This window comes from Procambarus clarkii, chromosome 14 (genome assembly GCF_040958095.1).
Source record: "Procambarus clarkii isolate CNS0578487 chromosome 14, FALCON_Pclarkii_2.0, whole genome shotgun sequence".
Taxonomy (NCBI): Eukaryota; Metazoa; Arthropoda; class Malacostraca; order Decapoda; family Cambaridae; genus Procambarus; species Procambarus clarkii.
The window spans coordinates 21309940-21319861 of NC_091163.1; positions in this window are offsets into that span (position 1 = coordinate 21309940).

Sequence of the window (9922 nt, forward strand, 5' to 3'; positions counted from 1 at the left end):
GGAAACGCAAGTTCTAATCAGTTGTGTATTTGTGAAGTCTTTGAAAATGTAATAAGTTTTACGAAACGCGCCCGTGTCGCGTCAGACTAGAAATAAAAATGAATTTTGGAGAAGTGATTTTTGATTTACCTCCAACAGTGAAGCATAATGTACGAAAGATTGAGAAAATTCGTGTTAGAATTATTAATCTTACTTTTTCGGTCATATTTAATAAAATATGTCTACAGGAAAGACTGCTACCAAAATATACTAATATATATATATATATATATATATATATATATATATATATATATATATATATGTATATATATATATATATATATATATATATATATATATATATATGTATATATATATATGTATATATATATATATGTATATATATATGTATATATATATATGTCGTACCTAGTAGCCAGAACTCACTTCTCAGCCTACTATTCAAGGCCCAATTTGCCTAATAAGCCAAGTTTTCCTGAATTAATATATTTACTATAATTTTTTTCTTATGAAATGATAAAGCAACCCTTTTCTCTATGTATGAGGTCAATTTTTTTTTATTGTAGTTAAAATTAACGTAGATATATGACCGAACCTAACCAACCCTACCTAACCTAACCTAACCTATATTTATAGGTAAGGTTAGGTTAGGTAGCCAAAAAAAGCTAGGTTAGGTTAGGTTAGGTAGGTTAGGTAGACGAAAAATCATTAATTCATGAAAACTTGGCTTATTAGGCAAATCAGGCCTTGAATAGTAGGCTGAGAAGTGCGTTCTGGCTATTAGGTACGACATATATATGTATATATATATATATATATATATATATATATATATATATATATATGTATATATATATATATATATATATATATATATATATATATATATATATATATATATATATATATATGTATATATATATATATATATATATATATATATATACATATATATATATACATACATACATATATATATATACATATATATATATACATACATACATATATATATATATATATATATATATATATATATATATATATATATATATATATATATATATATATATATGTCGTACCTAGTAGCCAGAAGGCACTTCTCAGCCTACTATTCAAGGCCCAATTTGCCTAATAAGAAAAGTTTTCATGAATTAATTGTTTTTCGACTACCTAACCTACCTAACCTAACCTAACCTAACTTTTTCGGCTGCCTAACCGAACCTAACCTATGAAGATAGGTTAGGTTAGGTTAGGTAGGGTTGGCTAGGTTCGGTCATATATCAATGTTAATTTTAACTCCAATAAAAACAAATTGACCTCATACATAATGAAATGGGTAGCTTTATCATTTCATATTAAAAAAATTAGAGAAAATATATTAATTTAGGAAAACTTGGCTTATTAGGCAAATCGGGCCTTGCATAGTAGGCTGAAAAGTGCGTTCTGGCTACTAGGTACGACATATATATATATATATATATATATATATATATATATATATATATATATATATATATATATATATATATATATATATATATATATATGTCGTACCTAATAGCCAGAACGCACTTCTCAGCCTACTATGCAAGGCCCGATTTGCCTAATAAGCCAAGTTTTCCTGAATTAATATATTTTTTCTATTTTTTTTCTTATGAAATGATAAAGCTACCCATTTCATTATGTATGAGGTTAATTTTTTTTATTGGAGTTAAAATTAACGTAGATATATGACCGAACCTAACCAACCCTACCTAACCTAACCTAACCTATCTCTATCGGTTAGGTTAGGTTAGGTAGCAGAAAAAGTTAGGTTAGGTTAGGTTAGGTAGGTTAGGTAGTCGAAAAAACATTAATTCAGGAAAACTTGGCTTATTAGGCAAATCGGGCCATGCATAGTTGGCTGAGAAGTGCGTTCTGGCTATTAGGTACGACATATATATATATATATATATATATATATATATATATATATATATATATATATATATATATATATATATATATATATATATATATATATATATATATACACTTCGGAGCTGATCAAGCAGGTGGGGCGGCCAACCACAGGGAAACAGCAAAATCACTCAAGTACAGGCGACTGGAAGGTCAATACCTCTTTGTTCCCATAGCGTCTGAGACGCATGGCCCCTGGGGCAAGAGTGCCTTGGGATTTCTCAAGGAATTGGGGTCCAAGCTCATTGACATCACCAGAGACCCAAGGGCTTCCAGTTTTTTATTTCAGCGTCTCAGTGTGGCGATCCAGAGGGGAAATGCTTGCTGCGTCCTCGGTTCCTGTCCAGAAGCGGAGGAGCTTCAAGAGATCCATAACCTTTAGGCATTTGTCTTGTATGTTTTGTAACCTTTAAATACACAATAAAGGAAAAAAAAAAAAGGGAAGGGGGTGGTAGGAGAAAAGCTATATATATATATATATATATATATATAGCTCTGTGGGGATGGACGTGTGGCTGAGAAGCTGCTGCCTTCTCAGCCATTACCCTGAGCCATCTTGGCCTCACCGTACCAAGACTCAACCATATTCACCGAATACATCAAGCAGACATATCTATCATATTGTGAGTACATCACACGTGCAGTGAGTCAGATTACAAGTGTATGATTCATTCATCATTGTGCAGTGATATACGGGGAATTATACCAGTGTTAGTGTCGCCCTGACCCCCGCCCCCACCCAGCCCCCAGGCCGGGAAGTACCTGCTCTCCCCCTCCTTCCCCACCCCACCACGTCGCCTCCTGTTATGATCTCAGCCTACAGGAGAAACGAGTCTCCCTCCTTGAGAGTTATTCATCAAGCCTGACTTGATTAGAAGGTCTAGCAAATATTGAGGTGATAACACATATGTAAAATAGTTGCTTAGATATATATAACAATTTGAGATTATGGGCAATGTAGAAGAAAACAGGTAAATGACTGGCTAGGAGATGTGGATATTTTGCTGGAGGCATGAGGCTCGCTTCTGGAGGGGCTTTGACCTCACTTGAGACCAGACATCGCAGGGGGAAAGCCGCGCTCCGTTGAGCTCCCGTCAGAAGGGAACCCCTAGTGATATATCTCGAAGAGAAGAGAAGTGTGCAGACGTACCAGCTGTGGAATCGAGCTGGGGACGTGTGGTCTCAAGTCCCGGGCGATGAGAAGTGTTTATTAAACCGCCCAGAGGCATTATTGTGGGCCGTGGAAGCGCCCTGACCAAGCTTCGTCAGAGGGAGGAGCGCCCTCGACCAGACAATCTGTGGTAAGCACGATATACGCCAGTTCATAGTGATTGCATGTAGTTGGTCGTGTGCCCAGCGACAGTAGCGATGTTTATTTATAAGTTAGACATGTTTTGATAAGGCAGAAAGCCTAAAATAAGAGATTGGAGAGGGAGGAACACAGAGCGACGTCCGTCCCCTCTGAGCGCTGGCAGGCAACTGAGGGAGCCCGGCTCCTGACGGTGGAAGACCCTCCCAGCGTGTGAGGACCGCCGCCGGGTCGAGGTGGAGTATGGACCCGCCCAAAAGGGGGAGTCCACTCTCACTGTATGTAGAGGACAGATAGAGGTTTGAGGCAAACATATTGTGTGATTATTTTTGTTCATGTGTTAAAGGGGAAACATTTTTATTGGAGTGTCGATGGGTTGCAGGTTTGTCTTTGGGGAAGAAGTTGCTGAGAACTTCGAAGCCAGCACAGAAGGAGTAGTTGATGAGACTCCAAGGTAGTGGAACAGAGGACCTCGAGCTGTGAGAAGCAGTAAAGAGGAGTGCCACGTGCTTCTGTAGAGGTGGTGAAGCACCATAGTTGCTCGAGGGAACTGCATGGTGTAGCAGCCAAGAGAGCTGTGGAGGACCCTAGCAGAAGGGTGAAGCACCGTAGTTGCTCAAGGAAACTTCATGATAGCAGCCTGGAGGAGCTGCAGAGGATCCTGGTAGTGAAGCCCGGAAGAACCTGAAGATATCAGGGTAGTGAACTTCCAGAGGTGGAAGGGAAGTTCTGGTGGATTACTTGTAGGGAGTTGATAGTGTTTGGTTGTCATTAGCATGCAAGATGCAGTGAGAGGTAAGTGACTGTTTGCATCCTTATGTCAAGGAGTGTTTTATACTGAAGTTTAGAGTTACAGTCATAGGCTGGATTACCTACAGATGTATGCGTTCCAGGACTGATAGAGTGATCGATTGATCATTGTTGTGTATCAGTGAACATTTATACTGATATATGTTATTGCATTCAAATGCTGATTTTCTTTGTACACATTTATAGATACATATATATATATTCTCTTGCTGATTGTGCAACAGTGTATGTAGACTTGATCAACTTGAGGAGGTTGATAGTATCAGGTGGTGAACCAGCAGATAGGATACCACTTGATAAGCTCATGATAGAGTTCTGATGATGTTGGAGTGCAACCTGATTGTAATAGTATAGAGTATAGGATTCATTATTATTATTATTATATGTGTATATGTATTGTGTATGTGCTTTATCCAGTAAATGTATTCAAATTTGCTGGTATTTGACCTTGTCCTAGTGAGGCTTCCCATGAAATAGCACAGAAGGAGAGAGAGAGAGAAAGAACCAAGAACCACTGCTGTGGACAGGGTAAAAGGTAATAATAATAAGTCAAAAGGGGATTGAGGAGATCATATCACCTAAGGAGAGAGTGGGGAGTCACAGCGGCTCGAGTGGGTGTGTGCACGTGACAACGAGGCTAAGTGTTAGAGCCGCATCCCCTAAATGTGTGACGTTGAGCCCCTCTCCAAGAGCCAGAAACGCCAAGGGTGATCTCCTAGTGAGGTATGAGCACTCTACCGAGTTGTGGGTTGGGTTGTCCGTAAATGAGGGACAACGACGACAACACCACCAACCCACAATCTATAATAAATTGGGGGCCTGTCCGGGATAGTGAACTGACACACCCACACCCTGTCCAAGAGTGGATTTGTACACCCTTGCTGATATAGATAAGCTGTGTGACCGCAGGTGTATTCTCTCTCTTGGGAAGACTCACAGGACGAAGATGGATAAGGTGCAAGCATTTGTGGAGTCAGGCAAGCCTGAGGACTTGGAAGGTTGCACGAGGGATCAATTGAAACAAACAGCAGAAAAATGTGCAATTAGGTTGAAAGCATCTAAAGTAGCTGGGATGAAGGATGAGATCCTGAGGCAGTTAAGAGCCAAAAGTGAAGCGGCAGAGCAAGGAGCCCAAAAAGGAGCTGAAAGTGGAAAGGAGGATGATGGGCAGGATGAAGTGAGATCCCAGGGATCGAGTAGGAGCAGCAAGAGCAGCCGCAATAGCAAAAGTAGCCGAAATAGGAGCTTGGAGAGATTCCATTTAGAGCTCCAGATTCAGCAACAACGAGAGGACAAGGAGAGACAGTTCCAGCTGGAAAAGATGAAATTAGAACTCCAGATGAAAAATGAAGTCGAGAAGGAAAAAGAGAAAACCAGTCTGGAAGTAGAAAAAGAGAAAACCAGAGTAAGAGAACTGGAGTTGGAACAAGAGAAAGAAAAAGAGAAAGCAAGACTAGAGATGGAGAAAGAAAAAGAGAAAGCAAGAGTAGAGATGGAGAAAGAAAAAGAGAAAGCAAGACTAGAGGTCGAAAAAGAAAAAGCCCAGGTCGAAAAAGAAAAAGAGAGAACAAAACAAATGCAGATAGAAGCGAATAGATTCTTAGCTGAACAAAGGATTGAACATGGGTTGCCAGACAGCACCACCCAGGTATCACACTCACCAGATGTTAGGGTTAGGGAGAAGGACATTCCCTTGTTTGTCCCCGAAGAGGCAGAGAGCTTCTTCGAGCATTTTGAAAAAGTAGCCAGCATCAAGGAGTGGCCACAGGAGGAATGGGCCCAGCTGGTCCAGTTAAGATTGACTGGTGCGGCCAGGGAGGCATACACCCAATTGTCACTTGAAGAGTGCCAGGATTATGCCACGGTAAAGAGCAGCATATTGCGCTCGTTTCAGTTAACCCCAGAAGCATATAGGAAGCGCTTCAGAGAAATGATCAAAGTTGGAGCATGTACGTTTGCTGAGACAGCAAGGGATCTGGAAAGACGATTCCAGAAGTGGATTGAGGCTTCTGGAGTTGGATCTTACGCTGACCTGAAGCAACTGATGGTCATGGAGAAGTTCTTGGAGATGATGCATCCCGAAACGAAGTTCAAGATCCAAGAAGCAGGGATAAAGGAGGTGAAAGATGCCGCAGATAGAGCGGATATGATTACTGAAGCATACAAGAGCTTGAGGGAGAACAGAGTGAAGAATGAGGTGAGACGCAGCAATGGCAGATCCAGTGGAGTCTGGGGAGGAAGAAATTATGAAACACCCAGAGGAGTCTGGGGTGAGAAGAATTTTGATAAATGGGCAGATAAAAGTAAGTACCCTAAAACTCAGAAGAGTAGGTCGCGCACTTCGTCTGAAAGTGTGGATGGAGGAGCCAAACGAGAAACTACTCGTTATCCAGGGAATCAAGAGTCCAGTAAAGCTCCACAGAGTACGAGTAGTACGTCTGGCCTGAGGAACTCCAATACGAGTGGGCAGAGTCAGAGCTACTCTGGTACATATAGAAGACTTTTCCCAGATGAGATGTTACAATTGTAACGGATTGGGTCACGTGATTCGAGATTGTAGACAGGGCAAGAGAGTTGTGACCCTGGCCATGTGTGACCCCCGAGGTAAATATACTAATGTGCTCCGAGACAAACCACAGAGAGCGAACTTAGTGAACGAGAGGTATAGGCCGTTCATGAGTAAAGGTTGGATCAATATAGGAGGCCAACCTGAAGTAGAAGTTGGTATCTTAAGGGATACCGGAGCTAATCAGAGCTTGATTAAGAGAAGCCTGATTGGGAATGATCGACGATTAGCTGGCAGGAGTAAGATGAAAGTATATGGGTTGTTGTCTGAGAGTGACATGCCCTTTTGTACTGTCTAGCTAAGGTCGGAATATGTGTCGGCAGAGGTGATGTTGGGAGTATGCCCCAACATACCTGTTCCAGGAGTCCAAGTGATCCTGGGGAATGACTTGTGCGGGACAAAGGTGTTGCCGAGAGTCGTAACGGAGACTGTGCCAGAGGAGTGCCCAGAAGGCCACGGCACAGGTGGGACACCTGAGAGTGTGAACCTGACTGACATCCGAGGAGATGAGTCACGAGACCGCCAAGCCATTAAGTACCCTGTCTCGGTAGTAAGGAAGGCAGAGGTGGCCGACGAGGAAGACGCTGGAGAAGATGAGACAGTGTCGATTCAACCGGTGGAAGATATCGATGTAGATATAGCATGGCTGTTTGATGAAGGTCCAGCCCAGGAAAATGGAGTCTTGGTGAGGTCGAAAGTGAGGATGACCCAGCCGAAGAAGAATCATGTGAAGAGAGCGGACCTGAGTAGAGCCCAGACTGCTGAAATTATGAGCCGGAAGGTGAATACAACTGTGCTGAATAGGAATGAGGAAGGATGTGGACAGACTGAGGACGGGAGTAAAACGTCAAGTTGTCCACGAGCACAGAAGCATGTGGATAGTGGAGTTAAGTTGTTTGAGATGTCAAGAGTTGACATGTTTCACAGAAAACGAGGAGGAGAGATAGTGAAGAAGAGTAATAGCCGAGAAAATGAAAGGAGAAGAGACAGTATGTGTGGAGAGATGCTTACGAGCACTCTAGGAGAGGTAAAGCGACATGTACGGTCGAGTGCTGTTGGATGTAGTACAGTGCTCGAAGAAACTTTTAGGGAACGAAGAAGAGTTGAAGGAAGAGGATGGATGAGAAGTGTGGGAAGAGGATGATGATGAAAGCATGGAGAAATAGAAGAAAGCCGAGGAGTCGATGGAAGTCAAACAGGACGATGTCTCGAATAAATGAGGAGACGAAAGGGAGAATCGTCGGTGAAGACGAGGGAGTGAAGTATGATGACAGGAGACAAAAGTATAATGGCAGTAGATGGAAGTGTGAAGACGACAGAGGAGGTACAGACAGTAGATGTCTGACTCTAGACGTGAAGAGAAGAAGACGAGGTAACGGAGGGTGGAAACAATAAGTAGAGTGGACCGATGGAGCGCGGGCGTCCAAGGAGGACAGCCTAGCCAAGAGGTGCCAGAGAGGTCAGATCGTTTGTGAGAAGATCATGTTTCTGGAGAGTTGTGAGCCAGATGTTGCAAGGAGCAACGAACTAATTGTAGACTCCTAAGGGAGTATATCGGGTGAAGAACGAGACAATGTAGTGGCGGATGTATTATTCCGAGCTTTGCCACTGGAATAACTCTCAAAAATAAGGGAAGGGGAGTGTTATGATTTCAGCCTACAGGAGAAACGAGTCTCCCTCCTTGAGAGTTATTCATCATGCCTGACCTGATTAGAAGGTCTAGCAAATATTGAGGTGATAACACATATGTAAAATAGTTGCTTGGATATATATAACAATTTGAGATTATGGGCAATGAAGAAGAAAACAGATAAATGACTGGCTAGGAGATGTGGATATTTTGCTGGAGGCGTGAGGCTCGCTTCTGGAGGGGCTTTGACCTCACTTGAGGCCAGACATCGCAGGGGGAAAGCCGCGCTCCGTTGAGCTCCCGTCAGAAGGGAACCCCTAGTGATATATCTCGAAGAAAGGAGAAGTGTGCAGACGTACCAGCTGTGGAATCGAGCTGGGGACGTGTGGTCTCAAGTCCCGGGCGATGAGAAGTGTTTATTAAACCGCCCAGAGGCATTATTGTGGGCCATGGAAGCGCCCTGACCAAGCTTCGTCAGAGGGAGGAGCGCCCTCGACCAGACAATCTGTGGTAAGCACGATATACGCTAGTTCATAGTGATTGCTTGTAGGTGGTCGTGTGCCCAGCGACAGTAGCGATGTTTATTTATAAGTTAGACATGTTTTGATAAAGCAGAAAGCCTAAAATAAGAGAGTGGAGAGGGAGGAGCACAGAGCGACGTCTGTCCCCTTCTGAGTGCTGGCAGGCAACTGAGGGAGCCCGAATCCTGACGGTGGAAGACCCTCCCTGCGTGTGAGGACCGCCGCCGGGTCGAGGTGGAGTATGGACCCGCCCAAAACGGGGGAGTCCACTCTCACTGTATGTAGAGGACAGATAGAGGTTTGAGGCAAACATATTGTGTGATTATTTTTGTTCATGTGTTAAAGGGGAAACATTTTTATTGGAGTGTCGATGGGTTGCAGGTTTGTCTTTGGGGAAGAAGTTGCTGAGAACTTCGAAGCCAGCACAGAAGTAGTTGATGAGACTCCAAGGTAGTGGAACAGAGGACCTCGAGCTGTGAGAAGCAGTGAAGAGGAGTGCCACGTGCTTTTGTAGAGGTGGTGAAGCACCATAGTTGCTCGAGGGAACTGCATGGTGTAGCAGCCAAGAGAGCTGTGGAGGACCCTAGCAGAAGGGTGAAGCACCGTAGTTGCTCAAGGAAACTTCATGATAGCAGCCTGGAGGAGCTGCAGAGGATCCTGGTAGTGAAGCCCTGAAGAACCTGAAGATATCAGGGTAGTGAACTTCCAGAGGTGGAAGGGAAGTTCTGGTGGATTACTTGTAGGGAGTTGATAGTGTTTGGTTATCATTAGCGTGCAAGACGCAGTGAGAGGTGAGTGACTGTTTGCATCCTTATGTCAAGGAGTGTTTTATACTGAAGTTTAGAGTTACAGTCGTAGGCTGGATTACCTACAGATGTATGCGTTCCAGGACTGATAGAGTGATCGATTGATCATTGTTGTGTATCAATGAACATTTATACTGTTATATGTTATTGCATTCAAATGCTGATTTTCTTTGTACACATTTATAGATACATATATATATTCTCTTGCTGATTGTGCAACAGTGTATGTAGACTTGATCAACTTGAGGAGGTTGATAGTATCAGGTGGTGAACCAGGAGATAGGATACCACTTGATAAGCTGATGATAGAGTTCT